This window comes from Hirundo rustica, chromosome 1, assembly GCF_015227805.2.
Source record: "Hirundo rustica isolate bHirRus1 chromosome 1, bHirRus1.pri.v3, whole genome shotgun sequence".
NCBI classification, from domain to species: Eukaryota; Metazoa; Chordata; class Aves; order Passeriformes; family Hirundinidae; genus Hirundo; species Hirundo rustica.
Window position 1 is genome coordinate 60533040 of NC_053450.1, and position 26396 is coordinate 60559435.

General features: G+C 39.9%; 1 protein-coding gene across 3 annotated transcripts in view; it reads right to left on the bottom strand.

The window, feature by feature from the left end:
* Nucleotides 1-10111, bottom strand: part of MBP (myelin basic protein) — a 107952-nt gene extending 97841 nt beyond the window's left edge. Inside the window, exon 1 of one of the 3 annotated variants that reach the window (XM_040057680.2) lies at nucleotides 9957-10111. The gene's annotated coding sequence lies outside the window, so the exon portion shown is untranslated. Of the gene's footprint in view, nucleotides 1-9050; nucleotides 9386-9956 lie in introns of those variants that run through there. The other 2 variants (XM_040057697.1, XM_040057689.1) reach the window with 2 other exon arrangements.
* Between the last annotated feature and the right edge of the window lie 16285 nt (nucleotides 10112-26396).

Consider the following 26396-nt stretch of genomic DNA (forward strand, 5'->3'; position numbering starts at 1 on the left):
AAAGATGCAGGTGCTCCATCCTGTGACCAGCATGCACTCATCACCTGCAGATGGACAGCAGCTGGGCACCCAGAAAAGAAGAGCAGGGGAGGGATTATGCACAGGTTACCAGTTACCAAGTCTGAGGGATCACTAGGAAAGAAAATATCACAGTCCAGCCTACTTTCATTGTTTGTTAATCTAGTTCCACAGTATGTTCAGACATAGGCCTGCCTGCCTGGATGTCATTTCTGGGCATATTAAGGAGATGATGGTCACTGGGAATCACGAGGATGCATTTACAGAGGTTTAATCATGCCTCTCCAATATGATTGCCTTCTGTCATAAAATGACAGCATTTGTGGCTGAGAGATCAGTGGTGTCACCCACCTCGATTTTAGGAATACTCAAAAATCTCTCCCACGGCAACTTTGCAAGTTACAGCTTGGATGGGTAAAGCACTAGCTGATAAAAAGCCCAAACATCTCTCTCATTAGGCTCAAATGGTTCACAATCTGCCCATGGTTACAAAGTGAATAGATTAGGAACCCGATACTGTTTAATTTCTTTCACAGCGACCCGGCAGAGCACGCAGCAAATCTGCAAACACTACGTTTACAGGTGTAGAAGACACGCCGGAGGGCAGGGTTGCCATTCAGAGTAACTTAGATAAGACCAACAAAAATGTCATGAGAGCATAGCCTGAAGACCAACTTACTGGGGAGCAGCTCCCCCGAAAACAAGCTGGAGGTCCTGGCAAGACAGGAATCAGCCTCCCCCTGGCAGCAGCAAGGAGAGCGAACAGCTTCCCAGGCTTTGGAATCTGAAGCACAGCCAGTGGACTGAGGGCAGCAATTGTTCTGCTCCGTGCACAATCCACTTCTGTGGGACCTGCACTAGCAGGTTTGCTTCTGCATCCGCGTTATGAAATGGCCACAGGAGCAAGCTCAGAGGAAGGTCACAAGGAGAGCTGTCAGCTGGAACACACGTCCTGTGAGGAGAGGCTGAGCACACCGGGATTGCTCAGCCTGGAGAAAGCTTTGGACCACCTAGGATCAAATTTTCAATACCTAAAAGTAAATTATAAAAGCGATGAGGCCTTGCTTTTCACCAAGGTGCACGGGGGCAGAACAGTGATCTGGGAAGTTGCAAATATGTATTAGGTAAGGGGAAAAGAATCACAGTCCCTAATGGCAATATATAAACTGCAGTTAAGAATTCTGAATATGATGCTACTCAGTGCTTTACCACGTGACTCCATTAAGACAAGGAGCATACTTTTGTTGTTGCTTTGTGCTGTTTGTGGCCACACTGAGGCCTAATGGACAAAATATTACTCACAGGGATGAAACATGCAAGCCATTTATAATAAAAGGCCAATTATGCTGCAAAGTAGTTTTCATTACTTCTTTCTCACTCTTTCTAGAGGCACAAAAATTATTACTTGTGGCTATAATTTCAGCCTTCAGTTGGAACCAAATATCTTCCTACAGTGCTTTCATTAATAAAGAAGGTTGTGGCATTCAGGAGCTAGAATTGAGGGGTGGGGAGTGGGAAGCAACCAACCAAAAAAACCCCAAACCCAATAACAAAACCACATATAGAGTATTTTACCACTGGAGGAGGAGAAGAATGGAGTATTTCACAACCCACTCTTACTTTTAAACCAAAGTTTAAGATTAGCTTTTCAACACCAACAGCCCTGAACTCAGTTGAAAGGCACCTACTACAATTTCCAATAAAGCAACAATTTTTCCATGTGAGCCTATTACGGGTTATTTCCCATTTGACAAGAATATCTTTCTGAAGAACAAGACCACAGCCAAATTACTGCCTAACTTCCAGGTGAACAGCACTGACTCAGACTATGCTGAAAGCTCTGCAGAAACTCACGTGCATCTCTTCTCCAGGAACAAGTCAGGGCAAAGTAATGGCACAGATAAAAGATAACACAAAATACGAGCCAGGGAGTTTCTATTTGTAGAAGTTCTGCACTTCAGCAAGCAGTCCTTCAGTAACTTCCAACATTTCAGGAAAAAATCTAATAGTAAAAAACTCAACAAGAGCCAAAGCACAAGATAATTGCAATTGCTCTCCTTGAAGTCAGTCCCAATTATTTGAGTATGTATATTAAGCTAAGAAACAACCATGGAAAAAAAATCCGTCTTCTTTCTACCTTCAGAAAAATAAAAGGAGAATTAACATCGAGGCTGACTTAAGAAATGTGGAAAGGTTCTACTCATATCACCAATTTTGTTAATACGTGAAGCACAACAGGCAATCACTTTCAAAAGAGTTTGCCGCTGTTCATTAGTCAGCCTTCCAGGCATTGTGCTTTTTTCTTTTAAGCTAAGCAATGTAGAGATGAAAATGTCTGGAATCAAATTTCTGACTATTATTCAGTGACCATTCCACTGAAAGGACAAATTAAAATGGGATCACTGTGTAACTTGAAAGTGGATTTTAGTAGTTCATGGGATTATGAGTTTTACTCCAATTTTAGCTCTCTAGAATGGTGTGAACTATCAAAGCATTACAAATGCAACACAGTAGGAGTCCAAAAGTTTCCTATTACAATGATTATATATATATCATTCTTCATGGATAAATATCCAAGGCACACACCAATCCCCAAAGCTACTGTTCTGTAATGTTTCATCAGTATTTTATCTTGTACCACAGAACTACTGGAAACATAGGCCAGGTATTTTACTTATTTGGGTTTCTGACTTTGCTGTCATAATTTTCAGTATCACAGGTCCTTTCTGGACACAAACTTGTACAGCTATCCTCCACAAAAAAAACACCAAAGCCCCAGTGCATGCACAAATCTGCCATAATTTCTTCTGTACCTTCTTAATGCTCTAAGGGACAAGTACTTTATTTTAATCACTGTAAATTCTGTCAGATAATATTCCAACACTACTTTTCATCCAGAGAACTAAAAAAAATCTGACAAGAGAGTTTAACTAAGGACTGTTTTAGAAGAGCAATGCTGACATCCAGGAAACAACAATGTTGGAGAAGGATAACAGAAAAGCATTGCAATACATTAGACAACATCACAAAGCAATGCTTTGCTATTAACTGTAAAATATTGTGCATGATAGGGAACTGCCACCCCCAGAAGCTGATGAGTCTTTTCTGAGAAGAACTGAAAGTCTAAGTAATTGAAGGATTTGTCACAAACTGCAGGAATACTTCCTGGGAGTGGGTACTGTAGGAAGCCAATACAAGTTTTTTTTATATATATATATATATATTATAACAAGCAAGGGGATAAAGGGGATATGTTGATGAGACACAGGTGTAGGTACAGATTTGAAGGGCAGAGGACAGTTACAGCTGTCACTGGGATCTGCAGAACTGCTGCATTAAAAAAAAAAAAAAAAAAAAAAGAGTCTAGGCTTTATCCAACCAGCATTACCAGCCTGAAGCTACCCTACCTCACTTCAGTTTATCCATCTGAACTCTATCAAGGAAATCTAGGGAAGTCAATGATAGACAAAAATTCCAGGACAACTGTCCTTAGGGCTCCAAAGCTATTGCGCTGTTGCAAACTACGATTTCACTATGGCAGTTTGAACACCTTAAGTCCAAAGATGAACAAACCTCATGACTGGTCTTTTACCACCATACCACACTTCAGCAAGATCATGCCCAGAACAGATGAAGCAGCTGTACACTGTCCCCCAGAAGACCCTTGAATAACTAGAATAAAACTGCCTTCTAATCTGGAAACTATCCCAGCCCAATTTATAACTGAAAAGAAACAAAACCCAAAAAAAACTGGCAGGGCACTGACAACAACACAACAGCTGTATTTCAGGACTTTTCCAATCTTTGGAGAAAAAATATATGCCATTGAGATGGCTGTTACTGCACTATAAGAGTCCTCGTTCTAATTTAGTCCATTACATTATTTTTCATGGTATTTCATGTATTCACAACATCAGTCAGAAAAACTGGTTCAAAAATGCAGCCAGAATGGTTTTATATGTCTGGTAGTACTGATCTCTCACACTGACAAGCCTCTTTTGTAAGTATCTGAATTCCAAGGATAATTATGAATTGTCCAACTGCATCATTTTACCTGCATTTTGTGACTTCCAAGTAAGAAGTAAGGTAAGAACAAACAGATTTTCACTTGTGGTCCAGTGATTTCAACTCTTTAGCAGAAGCCAAAGATAATGCACCAGGTAAACGTGTAAAAAAATACACTACATGCTTGAATTAATTTTAGAAATATAACTTGGTTTGTATTTCATTTTCCTTTCCCTCTCACTTTCTACTCATAATAGTTAGATCCCCTCAGCTGTTAACTTCACCAACCTGGAAAGACCTGAATTTAAACATTTCCAAATGTTTAAACTTTCCCAAGTTTAAAAAAATAAATGCTAAGAATTTTAATTGCACACTTAGAAATTTTACAAGTGTTGGAACAAAATACAAAAAAAGGTCAGATTTAAAAAACATTTTTCCTTCCAACATCCAAAACAAACCTAGTACAGCTGATATGTTGTTCAAAAACTGCTCAAATGTCAAGAAAAAATTGATATTTAAAAAAAATATATAAAACCTACTATTTTACCTTCAGTCATTGTATATTAAAAAAAAAAAAAAAATCTCTGACTTGATCAGCCTTTTCAGATTCATTATTTTCCTTGTTTCTCCCCTTTGAAAGGCATTCCAAAAGTTCTGGCAGGGAGGAAGTAAAATAAAAAGCAATATTTAAGTAAATACTTCAAAAACTAATTTCCTCACTGAGTTACTTCAAAATCACTTCAGGACAGAAGGAAAAAAAAAAAAAATGAACTGTCTGAAAACTCCATGTAATTTCTTGTTTTTCTCTCACGTGCCTTTTGTGTGGGCTTTCCTGGGATATGTCCAAGATTTACAGCTATTCCAAGCAACAGAACTGGGATTTCACAGTTACTGCAATTGATTCAAGAAGCCTCATAGGAATGATCTCACTCTATATTAACTAGAGTTCTCTACTTATTTTTAACAGAGCATTTTGAGAAACATAACGCTTATTTCAGAATATGAAAGCCCAAAAACATTAAAATCTGAATACTGTTGTAAGGAACAGTTTAAGTGCCTGCTATTTAGAAATTCTTTAGCTACTAATAAATGTTCATAATAGATTGTGAATCCTTAAAAAAAAAAAAAAAAAAAAAAAAAAAAAAAAAAAAAAAAAGCAGCAAGCTATGAGCCAGTCTCTAAAAGAAAAAGTTGAACCCAGGATGATCAACATTTTACAGAAGGGTGTGTCTCTGGAAATGTCTCAAGGAAGAAGATGAGGTATAGAAAATTGATGAGAGTGACTGATACATTTCCTAAACATCTAGAAAAGGTGTTTTAAAAAACCCAAAGGCCAAACTCTGAAAACAGCTGGGAAAGCAAGAAAACTTGAGTTCAATTTCATCTTTAAAGAAATTAGTAAGATTATTAATCATAAACATAACATCAAAAATTATTTAATACTATATCCAGAAGTTCATGTGACACAAGGATTCCAATAGGACTACATTTGATATGTGGTGATTAGACTGAAGAAGACACTTCTTCATGCGCTACTAATACAAGAAAACAACCACAGAAATGAACATAAAAAATCCACAGTCACCTGAATGAAATTATGAAGTAAAGAAAATCTAAAACTGATTGCGACATAGCCTTTATTTAATGCCACTGAATACCTAAGATTAGGCACTATCACTGTCTCCCTAGGGGAAAGCCATCATCAAAGTTTTGTGCAACTCTTTCAAACCACAGCTTAGCATAACTAAGAATATTTTGTCTGAATTCCCACATTGGCATAACCCTTAGAGAACTATGTTTCAATTGTGACATCTCAACTTAGGGCTTAGTCAGTGCCAGCACATTGTGCCCCTTTAGCTCAAACCCAGCACACACAGGCTGTCTCCTCGGGCTGAGAACAACCCACCTGCAGAATGATCAACACAGCCAGAGCCAGAACTGGGACTGAAGGCTGCAGTAACACAGCTCTAATGTCATCTCCACTGCAGCCAGCCACTGCCTTGGGCAACTGGATTGGTCTCTCAGAGACCAACTTGTTCATTTTATATTGATTATTTAATTAGGTCCCAATCAAGCACTCCCTGCAGAAGGCTGGATGCCCTGGAAAATGGATACTAACAAAAGAAATATGCAAATAAAGTACTGGAGCCTAGAGTTATCTGTCTGAAATTCCAGTTATACAAGTGATTTGAGCAGTCAAGCTCTAAGGCATATATCCTTTTTCAGATTCTCCTTACATTGTCTGCTAGCTTTTCTTTTTAATACATATAAACTCGGGCTTCTCCAGAAATTGCAATGTCCCGCTGATTTTTTTCTTGAAAGCCTCTAACAATTCTGAACGCCTTTCTGTCTATCAACAGAGTATTTTAAAGAATCCAGAGAAATTCCTGTTTTATTAAAAATTATCAGCTATCTGTATTTCAAACAGCAGTCCCTGACCCGCTGCTCTTCATCACTGCTGTCCTTTATTTAAGAGCCTCACCTCAGAAAGATAACAGTTTCACACTGATAACAATTTCAACCTGACGTCTTGCCCGAAAGAAAAATTATTCAGGTAATTAAATACCACGGGACAGAGCATTTTACCAATGATCCAGAAAAGTCTGCTGTCCTTTAATACATGGTAGAGTTTATACTTTAAACCTGTAGGCAAGGTCAGAGTCTTAGACTACAAACCTTCCAGCCTTCTCCTCATTAAACACTAGTTACGCTTTTAGTGTTTTAGCAAAAAAACCCCTAGATTTCATCCACATTAGTCCAATACCAATCAAAAATTGTTATGTTCTTACATAAATTAAATTCACTTGGTTCTGGTAAGTAAAAGTTTGAGCCAAATGGCCCAGGTTCTAATATATGAGCACCAATTCATTTGCACAGCTCTCTCGTTTGACAGGTAAGAAGCCAACAGAGAACAGCAGCGTTTGAACACTGAACAATGTCTGGTACTTATGCGTCAAGTAAGTATGAGGTGCATATTTCAGCTTATTTGGCCTTCTCTCAACAGGTTATAATGTGTTTCTTCAGTCACAAAAATCATGTAGCAGAGCAATTAGAACCTAAATTATATGTTCTGTTTGATGGAATAAATAACCAAAGTGGCTATTTCAACCATATGGGTAATTTATATCAAGTACTGAATAAACCACCACAAAAAGAACAAGTAAGAAATTTTTGGATACACAACAGTAGGGACACTCACTTGGGTTGCTCTCCTGCCTCATCGCACCATTACCATTCCACGTACCTTCATCTGTAATCTAACACACCACTAACACTCATCTTCTCAAACTTTCAGAACTGAAAAGAACTGGATGCACGTCCCAGTTATGCTATCAATTTGTGGCGTGACCAATGTCATCTTGGCCGTTCTCAAGACTTGAAAACAGATAAAATCCTGCCCTACATGTGCAGGACACTCTGAGCTGATGATTTCCAGAATTCTGATACACTTGTCTCTAATAAGGATGTAAGGCTCTAGGTGTCATATGGGAGCTGGCACCTAGAGAAACAAATCCCAGTGTAAGAGCAATTCTGTCATGAATTTTTTAATAAATGGACAAAATTAAGCAATTATAAATATGAAACTATTTTTAAGTAACATGTTCCAACTGCTATTACTAAGAACATGTGGTGAGCTAAAATTTATCACAGTAGTGACTGTAACATTCACTACTTTATTTATATTAACTATTGTGACAGAACAGGGGCTTTGGAAGTCTGTGAGCATTCTTCAGCTGTACAGGATATCATAAACTTAATTCTGTTCTTAATTCTCTACTTAACAAATCCAGCGAGGCTGACTATACATTGTATTCATGGCTTTCTCCCAACTCTGTGAAAATTAATCCAAATCCATTTCATTAAGATACCACTCTTTGCCTTTTTATTTCCATTAGCAAGCTTTATTTCAAATGTATTGTATCAGAGCCTAATGCATGAACACTACTTGGAAAATTAATAGCCCTCAATATAAGTCCTGTGCATGGGCCTTTGCAAACAAGCACTTGCCCTCTGCCCATCTTATCAGTGATTAATAATGTCTGTAGAATGCTTCACTCACCTATTTCCTCAGAGACTGAAAAAACTACAGTATAGAATCAAAGAAAGAACAACAAACTTTGTGTTGGTCAAGAACAACGGCAACACTTCTACCCATGGGAATGCTTGAGCCACAGCTGCCTGGAGAAGGTATTCCAGAGAATTATCAATGCAAGCTTCTCCTTTTCTGGTCCTCTCTAGGCTCCTACCAGTAGAAACTTGGGAATAGCCTGGTATGGCATTTGTAATGTTCTCATGGGTGCTCTTTAGAATGATTCAGAATGCAATCCATGACAGACAGAGCTGATGGAGCCCACAATCCATGATGCTCAAGAGTTTTGATGGACTCACACCAGTTATTACCAACTGCTCCAAGACCATTTAAAGATTTCAGAGAACTGTTTCCTACTTGAATGCCAAGAGTAATCAAACCATTAATATAAATCAAGACTGTTCTCTTACTCTGTTATTATTTACCTTGACTGACAGGGAGCACTTCATCACTCCTCCAGCCAGGTATTTCAAGCCTTTATACACAATCACCCACAATCTATGGGTTAACTTGCTTGCATCTGTGAACTGGCAGTACTCTACACCAACAAAATTATATTAGTCTCAGCTCTTTAAAAATGATTAGTGGATACAGCAAAAATAAAACAGTGCAATACACACGCTATCATTCCTGATCACCTGAGACTCAATTCTGGTTCCACTGAAGAGGGGGAAAACTTCTGTTTCTCTGCAAGAATTTGTTATTTTCCTAGTGTCTTCATATTATTTCAATCAACTTTATTTACATACAGTATCTGATATAAGGCGGTGCACACAGGAAATACTACCAGGATGGACCTACTCCAAAAATACATGTTTACATTCTTCCCAAGGCAAATCACGCAGCGATTTTTACAAAGTCCCCACAAGCACACGAAGGCACTAAAAGTACGCCCTTTGCTATCGCCACAGCTCACCGCACACGGAGACACGGTTACCTCGAACACCTCCAAACCTTCCCCAGCAAGCGCGGGCGCTTGACAGGAGCGTCCCAGCGGCAGCTCGGAGGCGCCGCAGCCCCGCGCACACCTTCCCCACGGAAACCTAAGGAAATGCCTGCCAGAGCCGGAGCGCTCAGCCGCGCAGGGGGCAGCGGTGGGATCACGGCGAGGACAGCACCTGCGCCGCTCCTCAGCTCTCCGCCAGCGCCTGTCCTGCGCCTCGGCCCCGTCAAGTGGGGGCGGAAATCAACAGCGCAAAACAAAAATAAAAGGAGAAGTTGTCCCTTTCGGTGTAAGGCTCCGGGCACGGCCGAGACGTGAAACCGGAAGGCACAGTACGGACTGCGGGCCTCCCGCCCGGTTATGTAAGGCACGGCCGCCCCGAGGGAGGGGGAGCCCCGCGCCCCCCGCAGACACCCCCGGGGGCCGGGCAGCAGCGCCTGCCCTGCCCGCCCTCGCCAGCGCCGCTCCCCAGGCGCCTGTCCCGCGGGCGGGATCCCCGCCCGGAGAGAGCGCGGGGCCACCTACCGCTGCCACCTGCCCGAGGCGTCCCGCAGCGCCGCCGAGCCCCCGCGCCTGCCCCGCCGGGGAGGACGGGACGCGGGCTCACACGGCCAAGAGGAAGAGAAACGAGCCGAAAGGCTGCCCGCCCTCCGCCGCCCCGGGGGAGCCGCTTGCTCTGCCGCCTCTTTCCCGGAGCACAACAACAACAAACGGAGCGGAGCGCAGCGTGCGGGGCGGGCACAGCCCCGAGCCGCCGGTGGTGGGGAGTCTGCCCCTCTCCTCTCCCCTCCCCGCCTCGAAGCCGACCGCAGAGAAGAAGGAAAAAAAAAAAAAGAAAAAAAGAGAAAACCTCTAAAATAATAATAATAATAATAAAGAAATTCGTAAATCCCAACGCACCCTGCGTATCCTCCTGGGCTGCGGCGCTCCGAGGGCTGCATGCAGCGGGCGGGGGCAGCCAAGGTGCGCACACGCACCCGCCGCCCACCGGGAGCGGCGGCCAGGTGAGGGGAGAGGCAGGGATGGAGCAGGAAGGGGGAAGCTCCGCTCCGCGCCGCTCCGCGCTCAGGAGCGCGCGTGGGTCCCTCCCGCCGCCACACAGCCGCGCCTCCTGCGGCGGGCGAGCGGGGAGCGGCCCCCACTCGGTGCCGGTGTCGGCGCCGTGTGGCTTGTTCCCTTGCTCCTGCCTGACCGCAGCCCTCCCCCTGGAAGCCCGGCGGCCGTGCCCCGGTACCTGGGCGGGAGGTGCGCCCCGCAGCCGCGCCCCGCCGCCCGCTCGCCCGCCCCTCGGCAGCCGCCGGCAAGCAGGAAGGAGCGGCGGGCCGGAGCTCCCGCCGGCGGGGGCGGGCAGGGCAGGGAAGGGCAGGGACCCCGGGGCGAAGGAGGCACGGGGGCTCCTTACCCCCGCGGGGCTCCAGCTGAGAAAGGGACACGAGTGGCTCTGGGCCACTGGGAGCTGCGTTTGGCCTCAGCGAGGCGAGCGATGGCAACCTGCCTGCCTGTCCTGCTAGCTCGGGGCTGGCTGCCCGCTCGGCAGCCGGGAACTTCCTCCCGTAACTGGGCTTACTGGGATACATCTGATTCCCGGGGGCTGGCGGGAGGGACCTGCTGTTTTAGACTCAAAAATCACACACCCGCAAGAGAGACCGGGTATCGCCGTGCTCTGCCTGGCCCGAGGACCGCGGCGCATCTCGCTGTTCCAACGGGAATCCCACGCTGTCCGATGGGCATCCCGGAGCTCAGGACCCGGTGTCACCTTAGCGCTGGGCGCAGGCAAACTTCAGCCGCCTTCGTGGAATGGAGCTCCAGAGCACGACCCCCGGGGATCAGGCTGTTTGGAGTTCAGAGGGATGAGAAACCGCCTCTTGCGTTTCATCCAGCATTTGCGGGCAGTTCACTTGGTTGAATACTTTAGGCAGTGTTTCCATTCAGTTCGAAAATGCAAAAGTACAAAGTAAATTTGTGTATTTTTTTTTTTAAATTTGAAAAGTTCATTGGTGATTAGTGCAGCTGGTGCACCTGCACCACGTTTAAACCTCTATAAATAGAGACTTACTAAGCTAGCTAGACACCAATTTCTCATTATGTAAACCAATTTTTATCTTGCTATTCATCTCCAAAGATGGAGGACATCTTGGAAAAGTATTTTGGGCCAGATTAGGAGCTCTGTGTTCTCATGAATAAACAGTTATTTGCATAAATATTTCCATTGTATGAAATGTACATCCCAGTTTCCTAATTCCTTACAGTGCAAAGTGAGAAGTTTACATTAGTCTTTACTGAGTGTGTGAAGACTACTGTGCAGATAACATGCTGGAGTGTGAGTTAGAAAAGGCCACAGAAGGAAGGAGGGTTTGCAGAGGAAACGAAGAGGTGGAGTATCACCATTATGAGCAATTCAGAGTCTGGGAATTTTATATTAAGGATACATAAAATACTGCTTTGAATCGTCTCTTTCCTCACACTTCTTCACTGGCAAAAAGGTGTAGCTTCTTTTCTTGGAAATTTGAGGAAGATACTAAATGAGTTTGATTCTTTAGCTTTGTGTACTTTTAAATGGTAACTTGCGTAAAAAGCATGAAAATAAGAAACCAATATTTAACAACTTTAAGAGACAACACTCAGTTTCAGATTTTTTTGTGGTCATTTCTGTCTTTCCTTGCCTAAAATTCTCAGGGGAGATTTAGATCCAAAAATCACACCCTCAGAAGGCAGATGAATAAATTATGGTAATGAGATTAGAACCCAAATCTTCCATTCTTTCATATTATATGTAGGTTTGAGCTACAATAATCACCCTTGGTGGAGCGGGTCATGTTTCCACACATGTAAACAGCTTTGCATACAGATGTGCACACAAAAAATATGCATTTTTATATAGAGTGTGTGTGTTTCGACATACAATTATACACTCTTTGTTGAGGCCTAAATGTCTGTGAAGGTATGAGGAGACTCACAATTGCAGTGTGCACTGTCATACACTATATGGGAAAAAAAGTTTGAAGAAATTACTGCCCTTGTACAGCTGTGTTACCTGGCAACATCTCTCAATGTGTTGAACATCTCCCAGCTGTTCAGCTTGTAGTTTCCCCTATTGTTCCAGGATTTTTGTACGTAAGCAGAGGTCAGTGTGCTCATAGACATACTTCTGTAAAAAACACTAGAATCAGTGAACAGCATTGGTTGCTAGAAATGTAGACATTCTGATTTGTCCCTTGTAACTATGCTACTAATGAATGCCAGCCCCTGGAAACACTTAATGATGAAAGCAAGTGTTTATGTTCAGCAGCAATGTGCCCACATCTACAAAGCTGGTATCATTCCATCTTTTGTTTGCTTCCTTTTGCAGGGAGAAAAGCAAAATGTCATCTTTTTAAATACTCCACACACTATTTCACCTCCGGTCTTTGGGCAACTATAAAGAACTCTACTGGAATAAAAGACAGTATGGAAACAAATTACACAGGAAAAATAATTTTGATTTCTTTTTTTTAATTAGCTGTCCATGAAAAAATTTGCTTGATTCAGGTATGAAATGTTCTTTTATGCAAATCAGAGAAAGGCAATGGGAGGAGAGCAGAATTTGCACAGTATTTCATGTGTACTTTTATACTAGAATTGCCATTTATTATTCTTAATGCGAAGCAATTGACCTTGTTGGCCAAAGGATTAGACTTATTAGGAAAACTATAGTTTGTGTGCAATAGCCTCATAATGGGTAACCAGACCAACATCATATAAACTCAGAGAAGGAATTAATTAAAATTCATGGAACACTATTGAATTAAGATGAAAGAACAGCTATTTGCTTTCAAGAACTGAAAATGGCAAATGCAAATGTTATAATGAGGAACCATCAATGAGACAGTGGAGATTGCCATTGCAAGATTGATGATATCAAGCCCTACATGCAGAGGAAACATAATCTAGACCTAATTAGGAACTCATTTGAAATTTTTCATGAATGGACCATCAGTGAATTCCAGATGATAATAGTTTCATTTCAGTCTCAGAATCAAGTCTTTTTTATAGAGACTTAGGAGGTTGCTGTGTTTTAACAAAAACTTTTATGATGTGTGAGTCCTTAAAATCGTAACACAATGCTTAACCTATTTTTATGAGAACAATCACACAAGTTCTTGATACTTCTTTTCCCAAGAAGACTCTGATTCAAGAGCATTATCTCAGCAAGCATTTTTTTTTTTGAGCAATGTCAGACTTTATATAGGCAAACAGAACACCATTACCTGCAGATGCTGGAAACTGTCACAGGCTGGCAGCTATGTGTTAGCAGTCAATATATTTCAAAGTTAAACTAGAATCCCTAGTTAGGAATTTTCTGTATGAGTGGCTAAACTTTGGAAGATTTCTGCCAAATGTTTAGAAAAATGGCTCAACATATGTCTTTCTTCAACAAATACCTGTGAAAGGGGCAGTTAAAAAGCCACCATTTCTGAAGCCTTTGAGTGCTAAAAAATTGTGGTTTTTTTCTCAATGAACCTTGAGAATCGGGGTGGTGTTCTGCAGCCAAAAGGGGACAGACCCTCTTCAGAAATCTTGTCAGAACTCACAGTTTCTTACTAGCCACGGGTATTAAAACGTTTGACCTCATTGTAAATATGCACTGTAAAGAAGATCTTTCTACTGGTAAATTATGATTCCCTACTGGATGAATCAGCAGTGGATGAATGACAATATAATAATTAACAATCCTTGCAAATATGATATATCCTTGCCTGAATGAGAAAGAAAAGCAATTTTTAATAGAAATACAGGCATTTAAAAGATCTGAGTGATAACATTTTAGAGCAAAAATAGCCTATCAGTGGTCAAACATGAATTTTTGTTCCAAATTGTTGACCTAAACATTTGTCTTCTGATTCTAAAACATTGCTCAAGAGGTGAGCATTATTTTTATGACACCACCAATATCCTGTTTGCAGGAAAACATTGAAAAGCAGTTGTAGTAAGACAGAACTGTGAAGATGATCGTAGCAGGCTTTCAAACTAATTTTCTCCATTTTATGGGGGTTTTTTTGTCTCTGTCTAATCATTGCCTCTGACAACCCAGTTTTCTGTGAAACTGATCATCTCGCAAGTTATTTCAAACACACCTCGTGCTGCTGCAATATAGGTCAAGGAAGTCCTATGATTAAAGGAGATTTCACTCTTCTTTTTCTCCTGACACGAACATTCAAGCTAATGGAAAAAGTTCGTCAAAAATATTTGATGTTTTCAAGTGCTGTTAAGAACATTACCATGTTTCTGCTTTTCACTTAATCACTAGAGAAAACATGCCTGCTGTGTACAGTTAATTTACAAATGAATGAGTAGAAAACAAGCCTGTGTATAAATACCTCTTTGTTTATACAAATTAAAGTGTCTCTATTCTCAGTAATTACTTACAGATGCATGCACACACACAGATATACATAATTTTTTTATGTATATCCTGGTTTTTTTAAGCCATGATAGAATGTTTTAAAGGTTTCTGTGGGCAGATGGAAAGTTAACTTAAAGAGAGACAGAAATCAGTATGTACAAGACTACCTACTGTGAACCTCTGTTCTTCCCACCTTCCCTTTTTTGCTTATTACACCTTGGCTCTTACATTGCATGTGCTTCAGAACTGGGACTTCTCTTTGGGATGACCGGCACAACACTTCCTCTATTTCAGTACAGATGCTTTTAAAATAACAGTCCTCACTCAGCTCAGTGCCAGAGGAAGTTCTGCCCGTCTGTGTCTCCATCCGTTTTCTCGATCCGTTATCTGCAGTGTGTTGAAGTACTGGTTTGTTTCTAATGCCAGTTCTCCAGCCATTTGGAAAAATCATCTTTATTCCAGACATGTGAAGTATCTAACTTCCTGTCACACTGAACTTGGAAACAAATGGAACAGGCAGGGCTGTCCAGCTCAAAGTCCTTTTACTTTTCTGTCATGAAAGAAAAAAAAGAGGAATAATGCTTTCGTTCAGCTTTAAGAATGAAGATTTCCAAGTCCTCAAGTGAAAGTTTCCAAAAGGGGTAACTGAAAAGAAGCCAGGCTTAGAACTGCTCTGGTGAAGACACATGTAGTACACTTCCCAATAAGAATGGTCGCCTGGCATCCACAATGAAATAACTTTTGTGTCATTCTTTATAAAATCATAAGATTCTGACATTTTATTTTCCAAGTTAATTTTTGTAAGGAAATTAAAAGGGGATTAAAATGCATGATAAAACTTAATGACAATATGATTTTGTTTACTATAGTGTAATCCTTGAAGTGAAACTCTGTAAAAGGCTAAGATTTGTATTACATGCAACTTGTGACCTCCTAGTTCTTGAATTCAGTGCAATTTGAGAGTAAATCATAGAATGTAGATATGTCTCTACAAGGGAATCTAGTGTGTGCTCAGATCAGTTTTATGTTATGTAAAACATACTCCTTAAAACTCAAACACGACAGCCATCATTATAGTTTCTCCTGCTGCAAAAGAGAGAAGCCGTAGTCACTGTGGGCAGACATCTACAAAGCTCTGCTTTATTGCTATTCAATGCCTTTCCAACAAGAGGAAGTCAACCAGCCTCACACATAAAACTTACTCCAGAATGCCTCAGCACAGCTGCGGCAGTATCAGCAGAGAAAGAGCAGAAAACATTTTTGATAACTGAATTGGGGCCTTCCCCTTCACACTGCAGAAAACAATCTCCTGCTACAAAAAACAATCCTATTTTGCAGCTGGGGGTTAGCTTCATAGGATAGGAAATCATGCCATTTTTCGGGTTTGCTGTTGAGTAATCTAGAGGGATCTGAAAACCAGCAGTTTTCAGTACAAATCTATGCAAAGTGTACGATTATAGGGCATGTAGTTGCTTGCACTGCTTTCTGCTTTCCCCTCTGGGAAATAGTTTTCTCTTTCATACGTGGCACTGTGCTAACCAGCGAATTATCTTTTCTTGCAGTTTAGCAGATTAAATAGCTAGTGCAGTATACATAAGAAAGAATTTTATCAACTGTGCTTACAGTGCTCGTTTATGGACTGCGCGTAACTTTGTTCTGCTACTGACTTTAGCTCGAGTTGTCAATGAATAACATTCCCTCCCCCTGATTGTACATTTGCAAAGTGGGCAAGTTAGCCAACTGGATATGAACAGCAAAAGGATGTTATTTGCACCTGTGAAGTTTGTTTTTAGAAAGGAGGATACAGTATCCTTGCAGGGTGTTGTATCACTATAATGGAAGAGGTGGGGAAAATCTGGATGTCAGTAGCACTTTTAAGGATTAGCAGAGTAGTATCCCAATTTCTGCCAGAGGATGCCTGTTCTTGGTGATCTCTTCTGACTGGCAGGTATGGATTGACTTATCCTATGGGCTAAGCAGTCAATTTGAAAGAGAGAGGTTTTCAGTAGCAGTTCATTCCTTTACTGGGTGTGCTGCGCTGCATTGCTTAATACTAGAGTTTACCCCAGATTCAGACATGGTGAATAGAAGGATAAATCAAACTTTAATCAGAAAAGTGCTTCAAATTTATGCACCTTCTAAGGTTAACCGTAATAAAAGATGGCTATTTTGACTGGCTGTAATAAAACCTGTAAAAATTTAAATTATAGAGAAATCTAAGTCTACCAAAACAGATACAATATTCAGTAATCACTGTCAATGAAGTTCTGATCTTGTGTGCCTGAACTATGGTAGATTGAATTGTTTTCAATTCCCTTCGTCTTTACAGTCACAACGCTACAATTCTCAACTCTGAAAATCCACAGCCCCCAAACATTCAGAAAATACATGACTGTCCTGGAAGATTCACATGGCCTTGAGCAGGGTAATTGTTACCTTATGCCTCCACAGTCAATACTGAAAACTTTAACTCAGATAACTCTGGAATAGACTATGCCAAGCTTTCTATTCCTTGGCCAAATCAAATGTAAGGTATGATAGGGCAGCGGTACCTAGTATTAATTTTAACCTGCATTCTAGATCTAAACTCTAAATATCAACAATCCATGTGGATTTTTAGACATACATTGCAAAATCTAAGTTTGCTCGCTTGTTTTTACGTGAAGAAAACTTTCTTTATAATCCTAGTATATGAAATAGATTAAGCAGTGGTTTTGAGGTTTTAGGGAGGGGCCTAGACCAAATAAACCATTTTCCTAAATCATTGAAATTTGACAAAATTTTAAGTGTCCAAAGATGAGTTTTCCAATGGGTGGTGGTAACCACCTATCAATAATTCCAGGTGGATCTATGGTCTGTTTTGTTCGTAATTATTAGGTATTTCATAATGTATTTGATATAAATGTCTTGTAAAAAAACTATATGCTCTTATGAAATGGGCAAATATTTCTGAAATGGGCAAATATTTCTATTTCCCAAAATACACTACTGTATGGATTTTAAAAGGTTCTCTGATCTCTGAAATAATGAAAATGATGCCACTTCTTTTTGTTTAGTTATTTTAAATCTTAAACCTTTCTCTTGAAGGTAAAAGAATAGACAGCTCAGAGATAGCAGTAGTCTACCACATTCCTGGTTTTTCTCTTTCTGATAAGCTCTAGGTAATAGCATAAAACTTTAGTTTCATTAACAGAGAAAAAAAAAAAAAGATAAATGGGAAATGAAAGAAAAGCTAGGCAGTATGGAAGAAGGTGGGAGTAAGAGGAGGTACAAGAAAGGAAAATTTGGGCCTCTGATGCATTTCAACAGGGACACACCCTACAGTAGTCCTCATTCCTTCCTGTTTGATATGAGCTAGAGAAAAAGGATGGCCATAAAATGGGTGGAAGGAGCCAGCTGAGAAAGGATGCAAGTAATTTGATAGAAGAGGATGAAAATTAATATCTTGAAGAAAAGAAAATTTTAAATCTTTCCTTGGTCATGCCTTTATGAAAGGAAAAAAAAAAAAAAAAGGCATTAATACAAATAAGAGTAGGCAGCAGTACTCTAGGAAATGGCTGGGGCTTACAAATATGACATTAACTTTATTAGAAAAGGGCTGAACCTGTAAATCTTCCAGTGTATAAAAGCTTGTCATAAGCAGGTCAGATAAGAGCAGAAAGAAGGTGGTTTCATTTGTAGTAAAAATGCTTAGAGATGGTGAACGCTAAATGAAAGCATGGGGTGAAGAACCAGAAGGAGTTCCAGCTCCTAGAGCCTCAGATATGTTCTATCTGCAGCAGTGTGAGGTACAGTCTGTGCTCTCTCCTGGGGCTGCTTCTTGCTGCCTCTGTACTTCTCAAAATCTGTCATCTGCCCTGCTGATGGCATGCATGCCACCAAAGTCACACGTCTTCTTGACTGTCCAAAATATCTGATGAGGACTAAGCAATGGGCACCATGGCACTCACTGGATTAAGGAATGCCACCACGGTGCCAGACCTCGACTGATGTCCTGCAGCTGTGGCAGTTTTGTGGAGGCAACACAGAGTGACCCAAATAGCTGGCAAAGTTTTCCATAAGATTAAATGTTGGGAAAAAAATTTTGTGTTCAATTTCCTGTGCAAGTCAGGTGTAGGGACTCAGTGGTGGTAGCTGAGATAGCTGTTTGTCAGATTCAGTATCTTCTTTCTGTCATTTTTTCTTTTCCCAGAGTAGAAGCAATTTTTTAATTAATTAGTATTAGTAAAACTGGTAATCAAAATACTGTGTACAGTTCTGCTATTTCTACTCCAGCTGAAACAAGGATGTTTGTGCATGTTAATGATGCCACTAAGCAGAGAGGCAACAACAAGGTTAAAGGGGAAAAAAAAAATCTTAAATATTGCATAAATAACTGACTTTGTATGATTTTCAGTTAGTGGGATGAGATATCCAGTGTTCAGTGCTTTAGAAGAATGCCTTTTTTCTATCCTAAAGAAAGTGTGACTTATACTCTATTGGTGTACAGCTTACACAGCTGTTGCAGGATTGGAATATGATTCATCACAAAGAGAAATTATGTAAACTGAAAATAGGACATTTCAAGTATTTTTAAAAAAATATTTAAAATGGAAAACAGGAAAAAAAAAAAAAAAGCTAGTTAATTGTCTGCATGAAGTTGAATTTCCAAGAAGAAACAAAGCAAAACAAAGCCCACCAGATGTTTTTGTGAATGGTTTTTAAACTTACTGTCAGCACCTTCATTGGGAAACACCCAAATTCAATGAGTAAATGAGTTTGGAATTAAAGTGAGCATATTCATAAATTTTAGTGTATTTTAATAATTTCGTAAAAACAGTCAAGTCATGAAGTTTCAGCCCAGAACATCAACTCCTGTGTAACTGTTCAGAAAAGTCTTTAAAAATTAATAAACCTATGGTGGCAAACCTTTATGTTTATAAATTGTAATGATATAGTGATAGGTGTAAATTATTGGAAAAAATTGTCAGAGCTGAACAGCTGCCAGTGGCTGAAACTGTCCCAATAAAAGTGCCAGTGTGAGGAGTTTTTTGTAGACTGGGCTTATCTGTGGTTCAGCTTTAGGTTCAGCTTTAGCCCAAGGAAGTCTTTCTCTGAAAATAGCTCTGTTTTAGACATACTTATGACGAGAACTGTGCATACATTGTTTTCAACCTTGTGTAAGCTTTCCTTCACTTGTCATAAACCCTTGCATCTCTTTCATTAAACTCTTTCATTAAATTACAAGAGTAATTGTAAGACCTGCCTAAGTTTCTCTTCCACGATTTTCCATCAAGCCCATTGAAAACCTGAAAAAAAATTCAAAAAGTCCTTAGAAATTAATAAAACAATGAGTGGTTTTTTCTAGATAAATTTTAAATAATATTCAACCCAATGAATTTAGCAATAAACTTCTAAAATAATTTTTAAAGAGCAATTTTAAGATGATAAGAAAAATATTTTATTCTCTGTACTTGGAAAGTCACATAATTTTGATTTTTTTTCAAAGATAGGTTTTGTGAAAGTATTTCTGTAAATTAGCCTGTGTTGGAGCTTGTGCTGGTGTGTGCGTGCATGTCCAAAATAGCAGAAGACAGTTGTGGTGTTTTCACTAATAATGTAGCTGGTGCATAATTTTTCCATCAAGAGTCAGCATCTCACAACACAAGAAAACAATGTATTCAAAAACAACGTGACAGAGGGAAGAGTATTAAAGAGTTCTACTGTAGAAAGACTACCAAGGGAAAATGTGATTTTTCATGACAGTAATAGCCCATCATTCGTTGTTAAATCAGGTACATATTTAATACTACAAGGATTGAATATCTCTTCGCATAACAGCATTTGATTCTACAGGTTAACATACAGTTCACCCCCTTTACCAATAAAATTCTCTGAGAGCTGAACTTCACCAAAATGAAGGTAGACTGAATGTATGAAGTGAAAAGGTCTGAAGACAGTTGTTTTGTTCCTGAGTATATATAACCCACTATAACCCACTAAAACGGGCACAAATCTTTACAGAGGAAGGCAGAAATGGCACTGTCAGATTATCTGCGCCCTCAATTTTCCCTGTAACCATCTGCAGAGCTCTGTCTTTATCCTCCCTCCACTTGCTTTAATACCTTCAATTGCAATGATGCATATGTTAAAAAAAAAAAACAAAACAAAAAACACCAAAAAACCCCAACACAACAAGCAAAATGTTCCCCCCCCTGCCCAAATGAAAACAGCCACCTGCAGCATGAGTGCAGTTAAGCTGTCAGTGGACAGAGACAAGTGCCAGGCAGGCTGACCGATAGAATTTATTTCGTTGTACTGCTTCCCATCTGCCTGTGTCCATCTGCTGCCTTGTCCATTATTCAAGGTCCTTATAGCATCTTTTGCTTCCACGTTGGGAACAGTGTTTAGTATGAAAAGGCCTCAGGTTCACCGTGACATTAATAAACATAATTGCGGCTAAAATACTGTTTGTGTGGGGGTGGTTGTTTTGTTGGTTTTTTTTTTTCCACTTGGTCACATCAGATTCTCATGCTGTGTAGTTGCAGCTCATGACACTCTCTGAAGAATATGTACTACCTATTTTTTAATGAAAATTCCTACCTCCTGCTGGTTTGGCACAAACGAAGGGCCCCAATACTACCTAATCTGCAGACAGATGGGGAAAAATATGTGTCTTTTCAATGACCAAACATGTTTAGTTCATGACAATTAATTAGATCCTGGTTTTCCCATCAAATGGGAAAGAAATTACTTAAATCGCTGTTTTCAAATCATTATGCATGTCTCCAAAAACTCTCAACATGCATAAGAAGTATTACATTTCTAAAATTAGGATTGCTTTATTGAAACTAAGCTGCAAAAATTAAAAGATCCCTCTCAGCATCAGGCCTCTTGCTGATCCTGAAGGCCAACAAGCTGAGTGTCCTGGTTAGGGACAAATTTGGGAGAAAACCCCTGTATAGGATCCCTCTGAGGAAGCAAACCCAAGTGGCCCCTCCCTCCAACTGGTCTGGTAAAAAAAAAAAAACAACCTCTTTGGAGAAAAGTGGAAAAAACTATTTTACTAAACAAACGAAGTGCATACAAGTATAAAGAATGAATAATATGAAACAATAAAACCTCTCCTTCTGAAGCGAGATGGCAAATTGAGAAAGTCCTTGCCGTGGGTGTAGCTCGGCTCTCTCTCAGTCTCTCCTCAGTCCCGGTCCCTCCGGCGCTGCTGGAAAATGCCGAGGTCCAGGCCCCGGTGGGCCGCAGGTGCAGCCCCCAGTGCTCCCCTGGGTTTTCAGTCCAGAGCAGGTTTAAACAGTTCCAAGAAAAAGGAAAAAAAAACAGTCCAGGGAACTTCTCTGCCCTAGCTAGCTGAAACTAACTAAAAGCAAAAAAAAAAAATCCCTGTCCTGCAGTCTCTCCAAGCCTCCGCCGAACACGCTGTCCGCAGAAGAATGTGGAGGAGTCAGGCAGTTTTCTCAAAACAAACTCCGCGCTTCTCCTTGCTCTTAGAACCAGTCTTAAAGGCACAGGACTCAATCTACAGCACGAACAGAACAGACAACTGGGGATACAGGCATCATAAAGTTACCCTAGGACACTGAGCAGCATCTCCTGCCTCACGAAATCTTGTGTTGTGCTCTGCTCGCGCTGAGTGCTGGGAGTGGCACTTAAAATCATCCCATTTTTCCCGTGGAAAGCATCTTTTGAGTGGGGAGTAAAAAGCGCTTTCAATGGGCGTTCCACTTGCAAAGAACAGCTTGCTGAATGTCATCCTGCACTTGCAATCACTGAAGCTGCCTATTCGAAGCAGAATGTGTCTGCTATCCTTGACTCCAAACCCGGGCCGATGCAATCAGTCCTTTTCCCTTAACTTAATGGGCAGATCTACATCGACTTTGATGTCAGCTTAATCAGACTCTAAGCTCTTCGGGGAGAGGAATTGAATTTCCTGTGATACGTGGAATCTAGCTGGCTGTCGGAGATTTAATTCAGGGTGATAGAAGATCACACCACCACCCCCCGGAATGCATTTTATTAAGTGGAGAAGAGAGTATTTTAATTAGAACTCCTGCCATAAGGCCACAGTTTAAGTGGAATATTTAAGATAAAATATCTTGAGCATAAACTGGTATTTATGGGTACTCCAGAAGTCCATCACTCAGCACTGCATATAAATCAAGAATGTTTCCTCAGTAATAGACTGTTACTTATCAATTTCACATTCTCTGTTATTTCCCTTGCAAAGGAATGTATTTAGAAGTAAATTATTTTTGTGTTATCAATTTCTCTGTATCCATGTCTTGAATATTAAATCACAAAGTAAATAAATAATTCTGCTTTATCCAGTCATATTGAGAATGGTGACACAGTGCATATTATTACATAACTGTACTGGGGAAAAAATCTCAGTTAAGGGTTAGACCTTGCAAATTCTAAACGTGGCATGAAGTACTTTTTTTTTTTTTTTTTTTTTTTTTTTTTTACAAGGATTACTTTTAAAAAAGAGTGGCATTCGTTGCAAAGTTCTTTACTATACAAAGTGTCAGAGTGGGTGAATTCGCCTTTTACACGATGACCTGTTTTATCAGGAGCCTTTGGCACATGTGGATGTGCTGCTCAAGGGAGGTACTGTGCTGTAAGACCTGTAAAAGTGTCATTGTCTGTAGGCATAATTAAGAAAATATCTAATATAGATGTGCTGCCACCTGTCTTTTTTCCAAAGAAACTGTCACTGCCAATCCATTCGAAGGCTGGGAGTTAAGTTCCCAGCTATTGTGACCCAATTCAGTGCCTAACCTCTGCTTACACTGATAATTATCTTTTCAGTCGTCATACAAGGCTTCAGATTGAACTACTGTGAAAAGAGGTAAAAATAGTGGATGTTACACTTATTTGGGGCAAACAGGCTTAGATTTATCATAGGATCATAAAATCATAGAATCATTTGCTTTGGAAAGGACTTAGAGATGATCTGTTTATTCTGGCCTTTTTTTTTTTTTTTTTTTTAATTTGACAAAATCTGTAAGTTGCTTTTTGCTCTTGAAAAATTAGTCTCATTGAGAAAAAACTCCAGCTATTTTCCTTATTTTTTCCTACTATTAATCAAAGAGAAAAAGGCTGTAGTAGTGAAATAAATGCAAATTATTTGGTAAAGGAAAAGATAAAAATCATGACACCAGATACAAAGTTAATGATAACTATTAGTACATGATGAGTCCATTAGCTATATTGATAAAGATCAGTTTTATCTATTATGAAACTGTTTCCCCCCCCCCCCTCCAGATTAATGAAATTACTAAATTTGATCTCTGAGCAGAATAAGATGAAAAGATAGCAGAATTGTGTAAATACTGGCAATGCTTTCTAAATGCATTCAATCAAGCTAAAAATCCTCAACACATTCTTTTTTCCATACTGCTCTACCATGAAGACAAAGAAATTATTGGTTGAAGCTTCCCATTGAGTGATTGAGAAAAGTATCCCAAAGTGCCAAGAAGCCTGAAGGGAAACTACTCACTTTTGAAGTAGCATATTTATTAGATGGAGATCTTTCAGGGTCCTAAAAAAGGGAAGAGGGATCTTTAAGTCTTGTCATAGCCCTGGCACAGAGTTCAATTAACAAACCCAGCCACTGATCACTTTTTATTACTGGATAGGATCCTGCATATACAGTGAATTGCTCAGCAGTGACAGGATAGAATCAAAATTTTCATTCAGCCACTGTCAGGGGTTTAATTCTTCTAGGAATTATGCTTCAGGTAGAGGACTTATATTCCCAGACAAACAAATATTATCTGCAAGACAGAATCTTCTGGAACTCTCTAACCTTTTCAGGACTGAAGCAGCCATAGGGATTTTAATTTTTGGAGGGTGGAACAAAGACACAAGGTCTGGAATGTAGATCTACAAGATTTCTGCCCATCTTTACTCATAAAAAACACTCAAGCAGATGCTTACAGGAACTCCAGTGGGATTCAGTCATGTGTTTTAAGCTGGATATCAGTGGTGCTCTGAATCAAGGTCAATAAGCATATATACTCAGTGTTCACACAGTGACTAGTTCTAATTTAACCAAAAGCTTCAATTTTAAGATGGTGCTGATTGGTAGAAAAATGCCTTTTCAATTATTAAAAAAAAAAAACCAAAACCAAAACCAAAACAACAAAACAAAACAAAACAAAACAAAAACAAAAAACAAAAAACAACAACAACAACAACAAAAAAAAAAAAAAAAAAAAAAAAAAAAAAAAAAAAACAAAACAAAAAAAAAAAAACCCAAACACCCACCCCACACATTTACAGCTTTGTTGTCTGTCCTAAGACATATCAAATTGAATGCTTTGGAGTAGGAGGCTGGAGATCAGTCACCAAAATTCATTGTCAGCTCAGCCAGTACTCAGGCAATAATGAGAGGCAAACAAGCACCTAAGTGTAATGATCTCAGTCATGGTTTCAATGTACAGATTGCTATATAATGAAAGTGCAGTGAAAGCTACATCCCACACTGCAACATGAGAAGCAGTCAGTAAAGAGGTGAACAAAAGACTTTTACTCACCAAAGGAAAGTTTTCTCTACTAGCTAATTATATATAGGCCTTGGCCAAAGGGTTGCTGCAAGCAATATATACATATGGAATGAGAGAAAACAATCCTGGTTTTCATTAAGAAGAATGGGCTGATTATTTCCTGCATAAGCATGGATTAACATGAGTTTTGGAGCAAAATAATAGGTTCCTGTGGACATCCTTGAAGGACTGAAGGGAAGGAGACCTAATATTCCAACAAAGGATAAGAAGGGGACAAGCAGAGATCTAAGCATAGGTGAAGATGCACTGTGAAGGTGCTTCCTCACAGGAAGCTAAAAACAGCTTAGAGATGGGCAACATTTTAGCTGGAGGTTATTGAGCAGGTGCAATATGAGGCAGGAGGAAAAGACCCAAGCCACAAATGAAAAACAGACAGAGTATTTGCATTAATAAGGGTGAAATATTTTTCTAACATAACCTTGCCTAAGGTCCACTAGCAAGGTTTTCTTTCACTTCTGCATATATATCTCTCTTTTGGTAATGATTTGTAGCTGTGCTGCTTTGGGATGTTGTGAATGAATGCTTGCATTTGCATTCTACTGTAACTGAGGTAGAATGGGATTTAATTCAACTGGAACTGCATGACATTGGTAACCTAAAAAAATCCATTTTCTGAGTTACCTCAATAAATCCCTGCCTCCTTAGTACATATTCCTATACTCAGAGGGTGACAGAAGAGACAACATTTCAGTAACACCATCACATGGAGAGTTTGCACCACAGACATCAGGAGAAAGTCATGGTTAAAAGTGAGGCTTGCAGGGAAAATGTCAGTGTCATTATTGGTTTCCACTGCATTAAAGGCTAAAAGAATCTTGTCGGAAATAGAACAAAGCCACATGCTCTACAAGCTGCTCTGCAACTTCGGAGTGAAAACTATCTAGGAGATGAGGCATACATATTTAATGAACCAGTAAAACTACAATATGAGCTTCCAATGCAGCAAGCTCTTTCCAAAAGCTTTGCAATGCATTGCTCTTAAAGCCCCCAGGGGTTTTCTCCTTTTTGAACAGTGGAATGACAAGAATTTCAAAAGCAGGAGATTATGTAAAAGGAAGAGAGAAGATATTTCATTCAAAACCAAAATGGGAAAATCAATGCATTTAGCTGATATTTAAGACTTCATATTTATCTGTAATATGAGAGTCCATAATCTGGAACTGCTCTTCCATCCTCTTACTCTGCCTTTATTTCTGTACCTCCCTGAAATTGTAGGCTTTAGTGTAGATCTCTGATGCTCAGAAAGGCATAGAAAAGGCTTTTTGTTTAACATTTCTGTGTTCTGCAATAATTTATAAAACCAAAACAATATATTGTTTATTATTTTTTAAATTATTATTACAGTATTCCTTGCAAGATGCTGCCAAGATTGTATTTGCCAATTATAGCAGCAGA